Genomic DNA, 19,382 nt, shown 5'->3' on the forward strand with positions numbered 1-19,382 from the left:
TCCAGGGTCCTGGGATTGAGCAGGCTCCCTGCTCGGTGGGGAGCCTGCTTCTCCCTCTCCTACTCTCCCTGCTTGTGTTCCCTCTCTTGCTGTGTCTCTCTCTGTCAAATAAATAAATAAAAAATCTTTAGGAAAAAAGAAGAAATATTCACAGCAGCTTTATTCATAATAGCAGTAAACTAGAGAAAATATACATAAACAAATTAAACTATGCTGTATATATACAATGGAATATTAGTTCAGCTATGAAATGGACAGAACCACTGATACCCATAACAACATGAATAAATGTCAGTGACATAATGCCTAGCAAAAATTTCCAGGTGCAAATCGTGCATATAGTTTGACTCCATTTATATGAAATTCTAAAATAGGCAAGCCAATCCATAGTGAAATAAAGCAGAGCAATGGTTTCCTGTGTGGGTTGGGAACCGGGTGGGGCACAAGGGATCTTGATGGAGTGAAGGAAATACTCCATAGTTTGATAGAGGTGTGGTTTATAAGTCTGCAATTTTTCAAATGCCGCTAACTTTATACTTACAACCCATTTATTACATTGTATAAATTATACTTTAATTAAAAATAAAGTATAAAAATTAATCAAACAGCAAAAAACCAAAACAATAAATGGGGAAATCCAGTGCTATTTTTAATGAACTAAAAAATATTGATAATATTAATAATAGAAAAACTAAAAAATACTTAAACAATGTAGTAGGCTGAATAATGACCCTCAAAGATGTTCATGTCATATTCCCTGGAATCTGTGAATATATTATCTTACATGATGTAGGGGAAGAAGTTTCCTTCTTTACTCCCAGGCTTCTTCCAGCTAGCTTGGAAATTAAATTGAGACAAGACAGAGCAACAGGAGAAAAAAAAATCAAGTTTTATTATATGCACATGGAGGCCCAATAATGAAATTGAGACTCAAAGAAATGACCAAAGCAGGCAGTTTTAATACAATTTAAACAAAGAGAACATAGGTTTGTGAGGAATTTAGACGACAAAAACCCCAGATGTTTGGGAACTTTATTAATAAGTAATTCTAAGCAGAATTTGAGCTGACAGTCACAAGGTTTATTTCTATAGTTTACCCGGCTTTAAAGTCCCTATCTTTGGTGATAAGGATGTTTTTTTACTTCTTAGTACAGGGAGCGTATTTTTCACATCAGAGATTTTTTTCCTGTTTTCAGGGGGACAGGGGAGGGGCTGAGTGTTCTTGCACCTGCTGTTTCCCAAAGGGTTTCAGTAGAGTTAGAGAAGAGATGTGAGGACAGAACCAGAGGGAGATGAGGCAGTGTGGCCCAAGGAGGCAGTGTGATGTGGAACTTAGGACAGCTTCTAGAAGTTGGACAAGGCAAGGAAACAGTTATTCCCTGTAGCCTCCAGAAGAACTTAGAGCAGTTGGCATCTTGATTTTAGCCCAGTGGAAATGATTTTAGACTTCCAAACTTCAGAGTTGTAAGAGAATACATTTTTATTATTTTAAGCCACCAAGTTTGTGGTAATTTTTTAGGAAACCAATAAAAACAATCAAACGAAAGATTAAAAACCAGACATATCTAGAAATACGGTAGAAATTAAAATTTTATTAAGAAAAAGTTATGCTGATAAGTCAATCAGAGAAAGACATGTATCATATGACCTCACTGATATGAGGAATTCTTAATCTCAGGAAACAAACTGAGGGTTGCTGGAGTGGTGGGGGGGGGGGGGGGATGGGTTGGCCTGGTGATGGGTATTGATGAGGGCACGTTCTGCATGGAGCACTGGGTGTTATGCACGAACAACACTCATGCAACACTACATCAAAAACTAATGATGTAATGTATGGTGATTAACATAACAATAAAAAATTTAAAGAAAAAATACAAAAAAAAACCCTGAAAAAAAGGAAAAAGTTATGCTGAGCCAGTAAGTTTTAAAACTCTGAGAAAAAGGAACAACTTAATAGACAAAATAAATTATCAAAAATAACTCAAGAAATAGAAAAACTAAATAGATCTAGAGTCATTAATTTGATAATTAGAAATAAAAATTCCTAAAACATTAGTAATAGAAGGGGAATTTTAGCCTGCATGAGAACCTCACTACAAAATTAAAAATGAGATGAAGGATGTATTTGTAAACCATATAACCAAGAAAATATAGGAATTATGGTTACATAGGGAACTCCTACAAATAAATAAGGCAAACATCCAATATAAAATAGATAAGAATATTAAAGACACTCTAAAGGAGAGGAACTAAGCATGGCCAGTGAACATATAAAACATCAACTTCTATACTAGTCAGAGGAAATTATATTAAAAGAAATTACTATTTCATTTCTATCAGGTCAGCAAAGAATTAAAAGTCTGATAAAAGTATGCTGACAAGAATACAGGGAGATGAGGACTATTAGACCTGTTCAGTTGGAAGAAAAACAACCACACAGAGAACAATTTATTCAAACACTTAGGAGAACAATTTGCCTAACCTAATAAAGAAGATATACATATCTAAAAAACCCAGCAGTTCCAATTCCTGATATCTACATTAAAGAAATTCAAATATTTGAGCAAGGAGACATCTACAGGGTACTCACTGCAGTGCTGTTTTAACATAAGAATAATCAATCAGTAATGGAATGGACAAATAGTGGAGTAGTCACCCAATGGAAATATAACGCTATTAAAAGCAAAAAAGTAGTTCTATGCAGATTTTCTTAGATATATCTTTTAAAAAAAAGAGCTGAGTGTGAAAAGTACCAGAATGGTATGTACTACATCACACTTACTTATGAGAAATGTCAAAATACAAACAGAGTATAATATATTATTTTATGATACATAGCTATAAGGCCAAAATTTAAAAGACATGCATGGAATATTCCTAATAGTGGTTACTACTTTAGAAACAAGAGAAGGAACAGAGGTTACTCTCTTGGTTCTGTCTGTAATGTTAGAGAGAGATCTGTAGAAAACATAGCAAAATTAAATATCTGTTTATTCTCATTGCTGGGGGCAAAGGTGTCTGCTAGATAATTTTTATACCTTTCCATGTGAAAATTATTTAATAATTTTTTTCTAGCTCTACCAGTTCATAGAATGGAGAATGAAATGCTTATTACCTACAACTTTGCCAGATGTGTTCCCAATAGGCTAAATAAATGCCAACAAAAATTCTACTAGAAAAATCTTTCAGTTGGCTTGTGAATTACAGTGTGTTCCTCTTAAAATAAACAACACAGAGACTTCCTTCCCTAGTCACACTGTACATGTTTTCAATACATAAGAAAGGAAAGTGGGAAAAAAATCAATTGGCTCAGAATTAGAGATATGCCACAAGATGTCAGTATATGTTAGAACCAATATATGATTTCAGTAAAGTTGTGGGATACAAAATCAATCTACAAAAATCAGTTGTGTTTCTATATACTAATAACAAACTATCAGAAAAAGAAATTAAGAAAAGAATCCCATTTACAATTGCATCAAAAAGAATAAAATGTCTAGAAATAAATTTAACCAAGGAGGTGAAAGACCTGTACAATGAAAACCATAAGACATTGAAAAAAATTGAAGACACAAATAGATGAAAAGATATTCTATACTCATGGATTGGAAAAATTGACATTGTTAATATGTTTGCACTAGCCAAAGTAATCTTTGGAATCAATACAATCTCTGAAAATTCCAATGACATTTTTCACAGAAATAGAACGAATAAACCTAAACTTGTATGGAACCACAGAAGACCCTAAATAGCCAAAGCAATCTTCAGAAAGAAGAACAAAGCTGGAGGCATCATACATCCTAATATCAAACTATATTACAAAGTTGTAGTAATCAGAACCGTATGATATTGGCATAAAACAGACACAAATATAAATAGAACAAAACAGAGAGCCCTGAAGTAAATCCACACATATTTGATCAATTTATTTATGATAAAGGAGCCAAGAATATACAATGGGGAAGGATAGTCTCCTCACTAAATGGTACTAGGAAAAGTGGACAGTCACAAGCAAAAGAATGACACTGGACCTATATCTTACCCCATAAACAAAATTCTACTTAAAATGGATTAAAGACTTGAATGTTAAGACTTGAAACCATAGAACTCCTGAAGAAAACATAGAGGGTAAGCCCCTTGACATCAGTCTTGGCAGTGACTTTTTGGATTTGATACCCAAAGCAAAGTCAACAAAAGCCAAAAATAAATAAGTGGGACTACATCAAACCAAAAAGTTTCTGTACAGCAAAGGAAATCATCCAGAAAATGAAAACACAATTCACAGAATGGGAGTAAATATTTGCAAATCATATATTTGATGAGTTAATATCCAAAACACACACAGAATGAAATACTTTCATTTTGAAAAATATTTATACTATTAAAAATTTGGAAGATTTTCGCTGATAAAACAGCATTTTGGGAGAGGTTTTGTTTTCATGATAACTATAAGAATGGTAGAATTGCACCAAACATTATGTGTGCCTTCATGGCAACAACATGGCCAAATTTATTTGAATTTAGAGGACTCATGGATTCTCCCTTCCTATAATTTCTTTTTTGTTGTTGTTTTTTGTTTTGTTTTGTTTCTTTTTTTTCCTTTCTATAACTTCTAATAAATTAAGCATAGCGTTACATCATAAATGAATATGATTTTACTGCTGTTACATTTGGTATTCCAATACACATCTGGAGAGGTCACAGATGTCAGAAGCATATTTTGATATCATTTGTCTGAGCAATGTTTGCTGTTGTGAAGGTACCAGTTCTCATGGTTTGGTGGTAAGCAGGAAGGAAAGGAGGTCATGATTTCTCGTTTGTATCATGTAGGGAAGCCAAAGATCAGTGAGCACATTTCACCTTAGAATCAGGTTGAAGGCAAGAGAAGAGTCAAAACATGAATAAGTATTTGCAATCACAGCCATGATTCATAGTAAATTTGTTTCAGATAAGCCTGTCAGATCTTATCACAGATTAATTTATTAAACTTGGAAATTTTAAGTAATAAATTTCCTTTTCATTATTCCTTTGGTATTAAGCTTGAGGCTTGTCCTTTACCAGATATAATCATTAAATCACAAGGAAAGATGAAACATTTGGGACGGGCCAAGTAGGTGTCCTAGCACATTCAAACTTGATCCAGCCAGAAACCACATTTCAGAGGCCACTGCTATATGCCGCTGAGGGACGTTCACCTCTACCATCAGAAATACAGCAGGCTTGTTTCAACAAGAGGGAAATCTTGCCATAATGTTGCTCCCCAGACTGCTGTGTCCACAGCACATGGTCTCCTTTGCTTAGTTACGAATAATTGCCCACCGAGGCATCAGTTACCTGTCAGCATTCCGAGGTGCAGTGGGACAGAACTAATTATAAACTCTCTTCCCTGCACCACTCACTGATAAATTACTTTGACTTTTGAATCAAAAAACTGTCATTGTTTTAGAGACCTTGCCTGCACTTTCTTATCTAATTATTTGCCTTTTGGTCCTTTCAGATTAATTCATCCATTAAAACAATGAAACCACATAGAAGAATGACAGCTACCTTCCACATGATCAGTAACAGGATACAAAACTTCAGCCATCATCTGGTGTTGACATGTCCTAAGTATGTGCAGCATATAGATGTCACATCTGTAGGAGCTTTGTGTCACCGAGAGATCTAGCATGCTTATCTTGACTTTATTTTACAAAAAAATAAATAAATAAAAATTACCCAGCCACAGAATTTAATAAGTGAGACCAAACTCTCTGGACCAAAGAGAGAAAATGGGACATAAGGATAATTCTAGGACACATGATCTAATAAGTACAATTCTACTTGTGGAGGCAATAGGATTGAAAATACTGATCCTTTTCTGTGTCTAATAAGTAAAGCTCAATGTCAGATTTCAAAAGAATAATATCTTATTTCTGTTATAATTTCATGAAAATATAAACTAAATGGATTTGGAAAGTCAGAAGGACTGATTTTTTGTCATTTGCTTTTGAAGTAGCTTTATTTATTCTAAAAGTTAAGTAGAGCCCTAGAAGTCAGTAAGGAAGAAGAAAAAGAGATGTACCCATTGCTTTGGATAGGATTGACTTTCACTGAGAAACCAAAGATCTGTGAGGTAGTGGTGGTGTTTTTTTTCAATCATTAGATTCTGGGTGGTGAAAAGTACATGTCGGTTAACTTAACGACCAGTAAGTAGATTTACAAGGAAAGTTCATGGCCCATAATAAATTCTATTTCCAATGGGCCCCTAAAATTATTTCCTCTGCAAATTATCAATCTATGTCAACTGATCCAACCTTCATTTCCCCTCAGCTCAAAACTTTAATGCTGATTGCTTTTTCCACCTCCCTTTTCAGGTACTGCCTTACTTAACTTTGAGGGAAAGACCCATAGACAAAGTAAAGGTTTGGGGTGAGCCAGACTCTTGTCTGTGCATGGACCATGTGGTCAATGAACATAAGAAACCCTCTTTCCCATTTGGAGGAGCAGCATCAGAACTCGGGAATTCTGTGTATGTGCTGCTGGGAACTCAGAGCTTGAGAAAAGCTAAACACATCTGTGCCAGATGTGTGCCAACCCATATGCTGCTCCCCAACCTGCCAAGGGCATTTGTGGCCTCCATCTATTCCGGTGGGGATGGTTCCAGACAAGGGTCAGAATGTTAAGGATGAAAGGACTGCATGTAGGCGTCTGGTACTTCATGTGCATTTGAGGAAGGAAGGAAGACTGGAGAAAAATAAGCATATTACATATTATGATTTCAGTTTGGTTTGTCTTTGGGTCTGAAATTAGTCTAATTCTTCTTTTTTTTTTTTTCGTGAGGGGGGTGGGCAGTGGGAGAGGAAAGGGAGAATCCCAAGCAGGCTCCACACTCAGCACAGAGCCTGACACAGGGCTCAATCTCACAACCCTGAGATCATGACCTGAGCTAAAATCAAGAGTCAGATGCTTAACCGATGGGACCACCCAGGCACCCCAAATTAGTCTAATTCTTAACCGTATTTTATTTACTACATCAGCTCTGTTGTCTGATTTTCCCTTCAGGATCCAGTGTGGCCAAGAAAGTGACTCAAATCCAGCCAGCCCCATCCATGAGAGAGGGGGCAGCCATCCAGTACCCTGAACTGTCTGTGTGAAACAAGGCAGAGCACATACTATACTTTTTGGTATCCACAGCTTCCCAGTGGAGAGATCACTTTCCTTGTTCATCAGAGTTCTTTTGACCAGAATGCAAAGAATGGTTGCTATTCTATAAACTTCCAGAAGGCAACTAAATCCATCAGCTTCACCATTTCAACCTTACAGCTGGAAGACTCAGCAAAGTATTTCTGTGCTCTCCAGGAACAGAGTGTTTGAAGTGATAATAAAGCTGAACAAAAATCCCAGAGCGAAATAAGAGAGAGCCCCCTGCTGCAGGAGCCAAGCCGAAATGCATACCTGCAGATCCCAGACAAGAAATGTTAGTGAGTGTGGTTGCTTAGTCTGTGGTCTGAATCAGCTTTAAGTTCTAAGTTAAACCTTTTCCTATGTCATTTGGAAGCGGGTGTCCAGAGTAACTTTTTTTCTAATTCATTTTCAGTCTTGAATTTTTTACTTAAAATCAATCATAAAGAATATGTGCAAAGTTGTCTGAAGTTGAATAAATTTGCCCCATAATGATTTAAAGTGGCAGTGTCACTTAAAGATGCTCACATCAAATATCTGGGTCCAATTATCTGGAATTATCATGAAAATTATCTCCTTAGCCTTTTCCTTTTTTTTAAATTATTTTTTATTATGTTATGTTAATCACCATCCATTACATCATTAGTTCTTGATGTAGTGTTCCATGATTCATTGTTTGCGTATAACACCCAGTGCTCCATTCAATACGTGCCCTCCTTAATACCCATCATCAGGCTAACCCATCCCCCCACCCCTCCTCCCCTCTAGAACCCTCAGTTTGTTTCTCAGAGTCCATAATCTCCCATGATTCATCTCCCCCTCCGATTCCTCCCCCCTTCATTTTTCCCTTCCTGCTATCTTCTTCTTCTTTTTTAAACATATAATGTATTATTTGTTTCAGAGGTACAGGTCTGTGATTCCTTAGCCTTTTCCTTTTAGTCTTTGTGTCAGGGTACAATCAGATATGCAGAACCACCAACCACCACGAGTAGAGTAGAATCAGAGAGTAGTTATAAGGATCTGACCTCATGCAGTTGCAATAGCTGGTGGAGAAGTCTATGCAAAGCTGTTGTCTATGCACCTAGTTATTGAGCCTGAATTCAGCTAGAGTAACATTTGTGAAGGAAATTTGGATGTAAACAAAGTCATGGACAAACTGTAATATCTTGTGACTGCCCTCCAGGGATGACAGACAAGTTAAATAGTGGCGAAGACTAGTCCCAATGGGAGCTACCATTGCTGAATCAAAGCCAGTAAACTTCCCATTGCGGTAATCATGAGAGAGAAGATTCGGGAGGGCTGGCTTGTTTTTAATCTTTTGCCTAGCCAGAAGTGAAAGTGATCGACTTTGAATGATAAATATAATACGTGGGATGATTTGGGCTGGAGAGTAATAAGATATCATGGAAATAAAGCTTGGCACTGTTGCAGAGGTTGGGAGATTTTTCTCTGTTAAGTGAAATTGTGTTTACTGCTCTTTTATTGTGGTATAGAAATATCCTGAGAAGCAGGAGCAAGAGTCAGTGATGGAAAAAAATAATAATTGCATTGTAAGGAACCATGTTTGGTTTACTCTTTTCATGTTATAACATGCCACCCAACCTCCCAATATGACATCATAATGCCCTGACTTCCCATTAACAGTAAGAAACATGATAGACCATGGATACTTACGATAATATGTGAAATATGCTGTTAGATTACAAACACACCTCAGAAAATATTGAGCTTTATCTTGTCAATAAACTCCCCTGCAGTTTCAGATTCAGGTTAGGAAGTGTCTCGAACCCCTCAATATTTTATATATTACATGCATGTGGTTGAGTGCCTAAGATAGGGAGGTTATTACACTAGGTGATTTGCATGTGTGTTCTCGTTTAATTCTTATTGGAACACGTCAAGGTTGGCTGCATCATCCTTTTAGGAGGCAGTGTACCTTGAGACCATAAACTTGGGTTGGATTTCTAAATCTACCGTTCATTAGTTAAGAGCTGAGGCAAATTACTTAATAATTTTTATGCTTCAGTTTCCTCATCCCTACACCATGGGTGTTGATGGGAAGTAAATGAGATGATGCATGCCAAGCTCAGGCCACTGCCCAATAGAAAGACACTGGCTACTTACAGAAAAGAAAGTTGAGTGCAAGAGAAGTTAAATACCTCACTGGGTAAGTTACAGAGTGGAGCCCTCCCACTATATCTTATTTAGAGCAGATACTTTTCCTCACCCCAAAAGTAATTCTCTATTTCAATACAGTATTGTATATTCTTTATAATGTGCATCACTCTTTAAAATTATCTTATTTTTAAAGTCTGTTTATTTAATGTTTTTCTTTTCCCACTGCACCATGGGCCTTTTCTATCCACCTCACTACTGCATCTTCCCTGCCTGAACAATGCCTAGCCCAGAGGAGGTACAATAAGTATACATTTGTTGAATAAATGTGCAAAAGATGAAATAACAGTTGACCCTTGAACAAGACGAATGTTGGGGACACTGAGCCTTACATAACTGAAAATCGTGTTTTTAAATTTTGACTCACCAAAAAACCACGAAGAGCCTGCTGTTGACCAGAAGCCTTACTGATAACAGTCAATTGACCTAGATTTTTGCATCTTATATGTATTATATACAGTATCATTACAAAAGTAAGCTAGAGAAAAGAAAATGTTATCAGGAAAATCATAAGGAAGAAAAAAATACATTCACAGTACTATACTGTATTTATCGATACCATAAGTGGTTTGTGAAACCATTACAATAGTCCATTTTTAAACATTTTAAACATTTTATCACCCCCCAAAGATCCTTCATATCCAATTACATTGAATCCTTATTTCCACCCCTGGCTCCAGTCAAACACTGATCTCCTTTATCTCTTTCTGTGTTCCTCTTCTGAACATTTAATATAATGAAGGATTCAATATGTTCACTCTTGTGTCTGGCTCTTTTCCTTAACATAGTTTTATATTCATCTATGTTGAAGCATATAGTAGTATTTAACTTCATTTATTTATATTTTTATTTATTATTTAACTCATTTTTATTGCTGAATAGTATTCCTTTGATGAATATGCCACATTTCATTTATCCATTTACCAGCTGATGGACATTTGAATTGTTCCCACATTTTTGGCTATTAGGAAAAATAATCGCAATACTGATTCCCATTATTTTTAGAACATATATTCTCTAACATCTAAACCATTTACAGGGCATCACAAATGTAGGTGGCATGACAGATTCCAAACATCATAGACTCCAGATAGGTAGATAGATATATGTTCTGATTCTTATTATGCCATTTACTAGGTGTTTGACCCTGAGTTAATTACTTAATCTCTTTGAACTTTAGTTTCCTTGTTTGTACATTGGGAGTAATAATATCTCTTGCATGACTTTTGTATTAGAATAATGTAATTAAGCAAAAAGGTAATTTAGCACCTAGTAAGGATGCACATCCTCAATTTGGGGTGATTTGCAAATTCTAAAAATTTTTTTGAAAATTCATAGAAAGATTTCTAACCAAAGTGCTTTTCGTACCCCAGATTGTTATGCCACCTGCAACTCTCTCTGCAGCTGGATAATGGCAGTCCGTGATGAAGCAGCCTTCTGCAAAGTTGTCAGCTCTCTTTATGTTACAAACCTACGGGGGATTTCCTCAACGTTTGTGAAGCTGGCATCAAGAAAACAGTGTTTGAACCACAAGAAACTAAATCTAGGGCAGAGTTGGTTGGTGTGTTCCAAGACATTTATATGAACTTGTCTCTGATTGGCTGGGCAACAAGATGCAAAATTCTCTTTTCTGAAGCAGAATATTCCACAGATCTAGGCTGCAGAACATTCCTCTGCTGAGATTCTTGCACAGGATTAATGGAGAGGAGTCCATTGGTAGCCTCACTGCTAATCCTGTGGCTTCACCTTGGCGGTAAGTCCTTGGATTGCTGAACACATTTTGAACAGTTGTGGGTGGTGACGGAGAAGGGGGGAGATGCCATCAGACACCCTAGGTTTTACTTGGGAATGTGTGAAGAAAATGGAAACTGTAGAGAGACCAATTTCTATGTCTGACCCTGTCTTTCTCAACAGGAGTGGGCAGCGTATTGAATGTGGAACAGAATCCTCCATGGCTTCATGTTCAGGAAGGAGAGAACACCAATTTCACCTGCCGTTTTCCTTCCAGCAGTTTTTACTCTTTACAGTGGTACAGATGGGAACCTGCAAAAAGCCCCACGTTCCTGTTCTCAGTTACTTTAAATGGGGATGAAAAGAAGAAAGGACGAGTAAAAACCACTCTTAATACACAGGAGGGTTATAGCTCCTTGTACATCGAAGGATTCCAGCCTGAAGATGCAGTCATATACCTCTGTGCTATGACACGGTGCTCTTCAGGCACCTGCAGCCCATATCAAAACCCATGGCTGGTGCTGCTCTGGCACCAGCATTGACAAGAGCATGAGTGGGGCACCTGAGTGGTTGGTTAAGCACTGGCTCTTGGTTTCAGCTCAGGTCCTGATCTCATGGTCGTGAGATCGAGACTCAGGTCCAGCTCTGTGCTCAGAGCAGAGTCTGCTTGAGATTCTCTCTCCCTCTCCCTCTGCCCCTCCCACTCGTGCCCTGTCTCTCTTTCTTAAATAAATAATAAAAGAAGTCTTTTTTTTTTTAAAGAGCTATGTGTAGGTGGAAAAGGCAAATTCACTGAATTACAGTGTTTTCAGTAATCAGGGGAAAGAGCAGACATAGATAAACAAGCCTTCTAGTCATTGTAGCTCCCTCACCTAACTGGACTGTTACTAAGCAACACTAACCTCAACTCCCACCAATATATCAGTCATATTACTAAGTTAGATCCCTTGCCTCCTCTTTTGGCATAACCGATTCCAGATGAACTAGATGGTTACTCCACCCTATCTAAAATAATCTGGTTAAACTAGGGCAATATTTACTCCTCATTGTTGCTACATCTTAAGAACTAGTCATCCTATCATATCTCTTCATCTCTTCACATGTATGAAGGGGGAGTGTGAATATGCCCTCTTCTCACTCCTGGCATGGAGATCTGCACGTTTCATACCAGAACAGGCAATGCTGCCTCCATTAACACATGGAGGGTTTTGGTTTTGGTTCAGTTCAACCTTCCCCCTACGTGAACATTTGGGGATTTCATTTCTTCTCATATGTGGCTATTTGCATTTTGGACCATTTGCATTTTATTTATTTATTTATTTTTAAGTAGGCTTCACGCCCAGCATGGAACCCAATGCGGGGGCTTGAACTCACAGACCCTTAGATCAAGACCTGAGCTGAGATCAAGAGTTGGTTGCTTAACCACTGAACCACCCAGGCCCCCTGGCTATTTCCAGTTTTTAAAAATCACTTGTGAGCAGCCATCAAAAGGAATGAGATCTTGCCATTTGCAACGACGTGGATGGAACTGGAGGGTGTTATGCTGAGTGAAATAAGTCAATCAGAGAAAGACATGTATCATATGACCTCACTGATATGAGGAATTCTTAATCTCAGGAACAAACTGAGGGTTGCTGGAGTGGTCGGGGGTGGGAGGGATGGGGTGGCTGGGTGATGGACATTGGGGAAGATATGTGCTACGGTGAGCGCTGTGAATTGTGTAAGACTGTTGAATCACAGATCTGTACTTCTGAAACAAATAACGCAACATATTTTAAGAAAAAAGAAAAAGAAGAAGATAGCAGGAGAGGAAGAATGAAGGGGAGTAAGTCAGAGGGGGAGACGAACCAGGAGAGATGATGGACTCTGAAAAACAAACTGAGGTTTCTGGAGGGGAAGAGGGTGGGGGGATGGGTTAGCCTGGTGATGGGTATTGAGGAGAGCACATTCTGCATGGAGCACTGGGTGTTATGAACAAACAATGAATCATGGAACAGTACACCAAAACAAATTATGTAATATATGGTGATTAACATAACAATAAAAAATTTAAAAAAAATCACTTGTGAAATCTGAAAAGAGCACTGACAAGGGACGTTCACTAGGGCTCTTGGTCTATCCTCCAGCTTACACTGTGATTGTGATAAGTACCTGAACTCTATGATGATCTAAGATGTTCTTCATTTGTAATTTCCAGGCACATGAGATGGGTAAAATATCTGGTGCTTGCTTATTTTACAGATTTCCAAACAATCCACCAGTTTAATACCCCATTGGTACTTTAGAGGCCTCTAATTCTGGAACCTTTCTGGGTTTTGTTAACATGAATTAACTTGTTTCTGGGCCTCTTCATCTACTTGTCAGCTTTCTCCTGTCATCCACATTAATAACAGCCTATCCAGCTCTGGTCCAGCTTCTCAAATTATGCTACTATTGCTCTCTCTCTATTTCTTTTTATAGATTTTTTTTTGAAATCTCATTACTGTCATTATCACATGTGTAACAAAAATACTACATCTTCTGTAAACAGTTTTGAATTGCATACATACAAATCCCTCAGACTGTACCCTTGTTTAAGAGACATACATATGGAAAGATTGTTTTTCCAAAAATCATTTACAAGGTAGTAATAAATCTATTTGACCATCTGACTGGGAATAGTTGAATCTCTTATGTTATTGGCATGTGTGTAATAGAATGGGAAGTGTGTAGCATGACACCGAGTGAGGAAAACCTACAGTCCTTTGCACACTAGTGTTGGTAGGGTAAAACAACACAGGAGATCAATCACTGTTCCAGCTGCGGGTCAGCTTCCCAAACTAGATCTCCATCATTATTGGCATAAAAATCAATGGTAGGAATTTCTCATATTTTCAGTAATGATCCTGTGGTTTTAGCTAACTGAATTGGTAGAAACAAAAGGCACAGAAAGTCGTCAAGGACAGAGTTTGGTTCATTTGTGCACTGCTGCAACACAAGACTTCACAGGCTTTTCTGTGTCATAGAATATAGAGAAATTGGCTACATTTACACTACACTTCCAAATAGAATGCCACTTGAAACTGGCCCCTGACTCCAACTTACTTGGGCCCCTTGCTTGTCTTTGGATGTGAGGCGAGAAAACTCTTTCCACACATGTGGTCAATTCCTGGATACAGTGGCACATAATTTGGAAAACCTATTGTTATAAGTATGGGGGAAAATGTAAATCCGGACTGCAGAGTCCTTACAAAAAATATCCATATCTTTACAAAAGTCATGTGTAACCAAGGAAATATGAACCAAAATTCTCAGTCTCTGGGTTCTAAAATTGCTCTGAAATTGAAAATAGTCTGTTAAATTTTGATTATTCACAGAAATACTGGCATGCTCTTGTAAATAGCCCCACAGTTTTGGGGGGGTTGTTTGTTTTTTAGGGTTTAGTAAATGGAATGAGAAGAACAAGTGAAGTATAAAAATGTCATTGAACAAGAAAACCTTACGTCTCCCTGTTTATTGTAGGGCCCCAACATGAGCAATCAGCCACCTGCTCTTGTGCTGTGGAGACCCAGAACTCACATTACACCCGAACACATCTTCTGTGCCAGAGCAGGAGCACAAGGACCATATTCAAAAAGAAGTTTGGTGAAATAGGCAGCTGTTCCACGTTGAGCTATTAGAGACCATCAGGAATCAGATAGTTGAAAAACACATTTTAATTCTTGCCAATTTCCCCTAAGTCCTCAACAAGAATCTGCAAAGGACTTTGGTGCCCCTGTAGTTTGCTGCATAACAAACCACCCCAAAACTCAATGGTTTTAAACAGCTACCATCTTACTATCTCATACTACTTTTGCTCCATGCGACATCTGGGGCTCGACTGGACTGGAATACCCCAAATTGCTCACTGACATGTCTGGAGCCTTAAAGAATGCCTGGAACGCTGGGTTCAGCTGTGACTCAAAAGTGAGTCACAAAGCTTGCCCAGATTCACTGTGGAAGCGGAGCATGGGATTTAGGAAGCATGGATATTGGGGGCATCTTACCAAAAAGCTAATGGAATAAACACATTCTTTATGACAGATAGGTACCAGAGTGCTAATGAAGCACACTACATATCCAGTAATTTTCAAGGTCATGTCAATTTGACCTCTCAAGTAGCACGCAGAGCAATTTCCTTATTTCTATAACCCTGCTACTGTCCTAATTCAGGCGTTCAGCACCTCTCACTTGGATGATTGCTACAGCCTCTTAATCATCTGTTGCCTCTAGTCTCTACTTCTTTTAAGCCGCCACTAGAATTATTATAAGATATATATTTGATTAGGTCACTTCTTGCTAATCTTTGGGTAATGAGGAACCATCAGAAGTTGTAAAGATCAATTCTATATTAAAAGATAGAAGGCCATTTACGGTTTTCCCCTAAGTTATCTTCTTTTTAAATTTATTTTTTAAAAGATTTTATTTATTTATTTGAGAGAGAGAGAGAGAAAGGGAGAGTGTGAGAGAAAGCCCAACCGGGCAGGGTGGTGTGTGCTCGATCCCAGGACTCTGGGATCATGACCTGAGCTGAAAGAAGCCACTTAAATGACTGAGCCACCCAGAGACTCCCTCTAGTTATTTTCTAATTTTGCCTTCCCCCACTTTTTCACTATGTACTCCAGATGCATATCAGCCATTTAAAAAGCCTAACCATTTATGCACACTGAACTCTTTCTTAAATCTGTGCCTTTGCAGATGCTGGCCCCTTTGCCCAGATTATACTTTGCCCATTGTCAAATGCACACAAGTCTACTCATCCAACACGTCCAAATTTAGACAGCATTATTGATTTCTTATCTGAAGGATGTCCTCTCATGGGATAACACATAACATTTTAGTATAAATATTCTTGAATTTGTCCTCCCTTCTGATTGTTTTAACAAGAATATTTGCTACTTTATATTTATATTCAGTGCAAGCATTTCCTACCAGGAATGTAGAGATTCTTTCTACTCCTTAAGCCAATGCATGGTCAGGTCCTCTTCTCTTAACTTAGCAAATTTTTATGTCAGGCTGTAGGACCCAGAGAAACGTTACACCAGAGACCACGGTGTGTGTTGGGGAAGAGCAGATTTCTCCTGCGCCAGATTTCCCGGTGCCAGATTACATTTCTGTAACATTCTGCGACAGAATGATGAAAACACCCACAGATACCCCTTCCAGACTCTCTGCTCTTTGGAGATGGGAAGGAGTCTTCACTACCATAGCACTGATAGTTTTGTCTTCATTTTGAGACCCAAGTCCAACACTCCTATGAAGGAAAAATATCCCAATAGTGTGTGTGTCCAAAAGGTTTATCTTAACCCATGGGATTTTCATTTTCTGGCACACCCTGAAACTGCTTCTTGTTCTGTTTCTGTATTATGTTTCGATTCAAATTCAGATCCACCTGTGACTCTAAATGAAGTGTTGAGATTTCTACTATGAAAACATTTACATGGTACTACTTCAAAGACATTAGAGCCCCTATAGTGGGCAAACCGATGGGTCCCCAAAGATAAGTCCACATCTTAATCCATGGAAACTGTGAATGTGATCTTATCTGAAAAAGAGCCTTTGCAAATGTAATTAAGTTAAGAATAGCAACATAAGATCATCCTGGCTTATCCAGCTGGGTCATAAATCATAAATGACAAGTGTCCTTTTAAGAGACACACAGATGAGGAGGCCTTGTGACACATTCTTCCTGGAGGTAGAGTTTAGAGTGATGCAGCCACAAGCCAAGGAATGCCTAGAAACACCAGAAGCTGGAGGAGGCGGGGAAGGATCCTTCCCTGGAGCATTCAGAGGGAGCACTGCCCTGCTGACACCTTGATTTCATACTTCTGGCCTCCAGCACTGTTAGTAAATAAGATTTTGTTCTTTTGAGCCACCACATTTGTGGTAGTTTGTTATGGTAGACCTAGGGAAAAAAATACAGTTTCTCCCCAAAGTAACATTTCCTTTTTTTTTTTAAGATTTCTTTTATTTATTTGGGAGAGAGAGAGAAAGAGAGCATGAGCAGGGGGAGGGGCAGAGGGAAAAACAGACTCCCCACTGAGCAGGGAGCCTGACCTGGGGCTCGATCCCAGGACCCCAGGATCATGACCTGAGCTGAAGGCAGATGCTTAACCGACTAAGCCAGCCAGGCATCCCCCCAAACTAACATTCTAAATAGCTACAACCAACCCTTGATTGTTTACCTTCACAGAAGGGTACATTTAGATTGGTCTTTGGAAAATTTTGAGTTAAACTTTCACATATTATATATGCAAACATACACATTTATTTATCATTTAACAAACATTTCAGTATCCACTCTTTGCCAGGTGTTAGAATAGTTTCTGGGAACATGGCAATGAACAAAGACAAATATTGACGGAGTGACTACCACATGTCAGGGACTTTACTCATGATTCATCAGTGAACAAAACAGACAAAATTCCTTGCTTTCATAGACCCCACACTCTGGAGGAGCACTGTCCAACAGAACCTTCTGAGATGGTAGAAATGTTCTATACCTGTGCTGTCCACTAGCCACTAGCCCTATGTGGTTATTAAGCCCTTAAAATGTGGCTCATACAACTGAGAAACTAAATTTTAAATTTTATTTAATTTAATTACTTTAAGTAGGCTCGTGTGGCTAATAGCTACCATATAGGACAGCAAAGTTGTTGAGGATGATACAGTACACATACCCTCAAGATATATAAGGCAGCTCAGACAATGAACAGATCATTATACGACAGGGCAGTAAGTGCTGTGGTGAGAGTGACAACCTGTGGAACCGTATGGAGCTATTTTACCCAAGTGCTGTGTTTTATGGAAGCATTCTTAGAGAAATTCATGTCTGGTGGTTAAGACCTTTTTCACAAATTATATCAATTTTTTAAAAATCCCTGATATGTGGGAAAGTAACATAGTGGGACAATAGAGATGACCTCTAAATTAGATAATTAAACAACCAGGATAATCTGTATGATGACAGAGAATTGGATACTTTTTATCTTCTACTTTGAGATCATGGGTGATCTAACAAAAATTATGAGTCTTTTCCACATTTATTAAAATATCTGTTACCTTGTATGTTCTGTTAGCATGCACACATGATTCTGGATGAAACTGGAAATGACAAATGGAACTTTTTATTTCCTTTTGACACCCCAGTTTTAAATCACAGGATCCATTTTTAAAAGACAAAGTATTCCTGCCTAAACAATATCAGTATCAGTAAACTCTCGTTTCCCCAAGCCTTGACAAATATTTATACCATTTGAATTGGAAAACAGTGTATAAAGGAATCGGTTATAAAATCAGCAATTTTTTAGTCCAGCCACAAGGAGGCAACATCTGTAAATATAGACCCTCCTCTGAAAGCGGCCGAGAAAAACAGTCGGATTGGCTGTCTAAAACTGCAGTCACTTCTTTCCCTTTCCTTTTCAAAAGGTAATGGTAGACTACATTTCTTTGGGTCTGGAAGACGCTTGTACAAGGGAAACGCATTTAGGAGCACTCGGATTCAGCCACTCTTTCTGAAGAGGAAGGAAAGAGATGTTACTTACAGTACTAATGTTGATCTTATGGATGCAAATATCACGTGAGTTTGAGATTTCCCTGATTGCTTCCTGAGAATCCAACACAGTGGAATATTATCTGCAGGCATCTGCAGGAATGAGGTTTTCTGATTAAGAGCAAAAAAATGGGGGGGGGTGGGCTGAAAAAGGAGAAAGATAACAGGACTTGGAGAAGGGAGACAAGGAAAGAAGGACAAAATTAGACAAGAGAGAGGCCATTGTAGCTCAGAGAATAGGGATCTAATCTGATTTTTCTCTGATGCCTCCCATTTTTTTTAACAGAAATAAATGGACAAGAGATAAAGCAAAATCCTCAATTTCTGCTTCTACGAGGAGAGGACTTCACAATTTACTGCAATTCCTCAATCACTTTAAACAGCTTACAGTGGTATAAGCAAAGGCCTGGGGGTGGTCCTGTTCTCCTGATCACATTACTTAAGGGTGGAGAAGTGAAGCAAGAAAGACTGACAGCTCGGTTTGGAGAGACTAGAAAGGACAGTTCCCTGCACATGGAGCCCTCCCAGACTGCAGATGCAGGAACCTATTTCTGCGCGGGGCACAGTGCTCTCAGAGCACCTGCGACCTATCCCCAAACCTTGCTGTAGAGCTCCAGGAGCAGCCCGTCTTTATCTCTCCTGAGCAAACAGTCAGAGAAAGCTGCAGTCATGGGGTGCTTGGGTGGCTCAGTTGGTTAGACTCTCTGCCTTCGGCTCAGATCATGATCCCAGGGTCCTGGGA

The 19,382-nt window shown here is 38.4% G+C and overlaps 1 gene segment (V, D, J or C); it reads left to right on the plus strand.

The window, feature by feature from the left end:
- LOC112822597 (T cell receptor alpha chain constant-like) overlaps positions 1-19,382 on the plus strand; it is a 387,302-nt gene that overhangs the window by 11,127 nt on the left and 356,793 nt on the right.

The sequence above is a fragment of the Callorhinus ursinus genome, unplaced genomic scaffold (assembly GCF_003265705.2).
Source record: "Callorhinus ursinus isolate GAN/ISIS: 27379988/994484 unplaced genomic scaffold, GSC_fseal_2.0 scaffold8, whole genome shotgun sequence".
In the NCBI taxonomy this organism is placed as follows: Eukaryota; Metazoa; Chordata; class Mammalia; order Carnivora; family Otariidae; genus Callorhinus; species Callorhinus ursinus.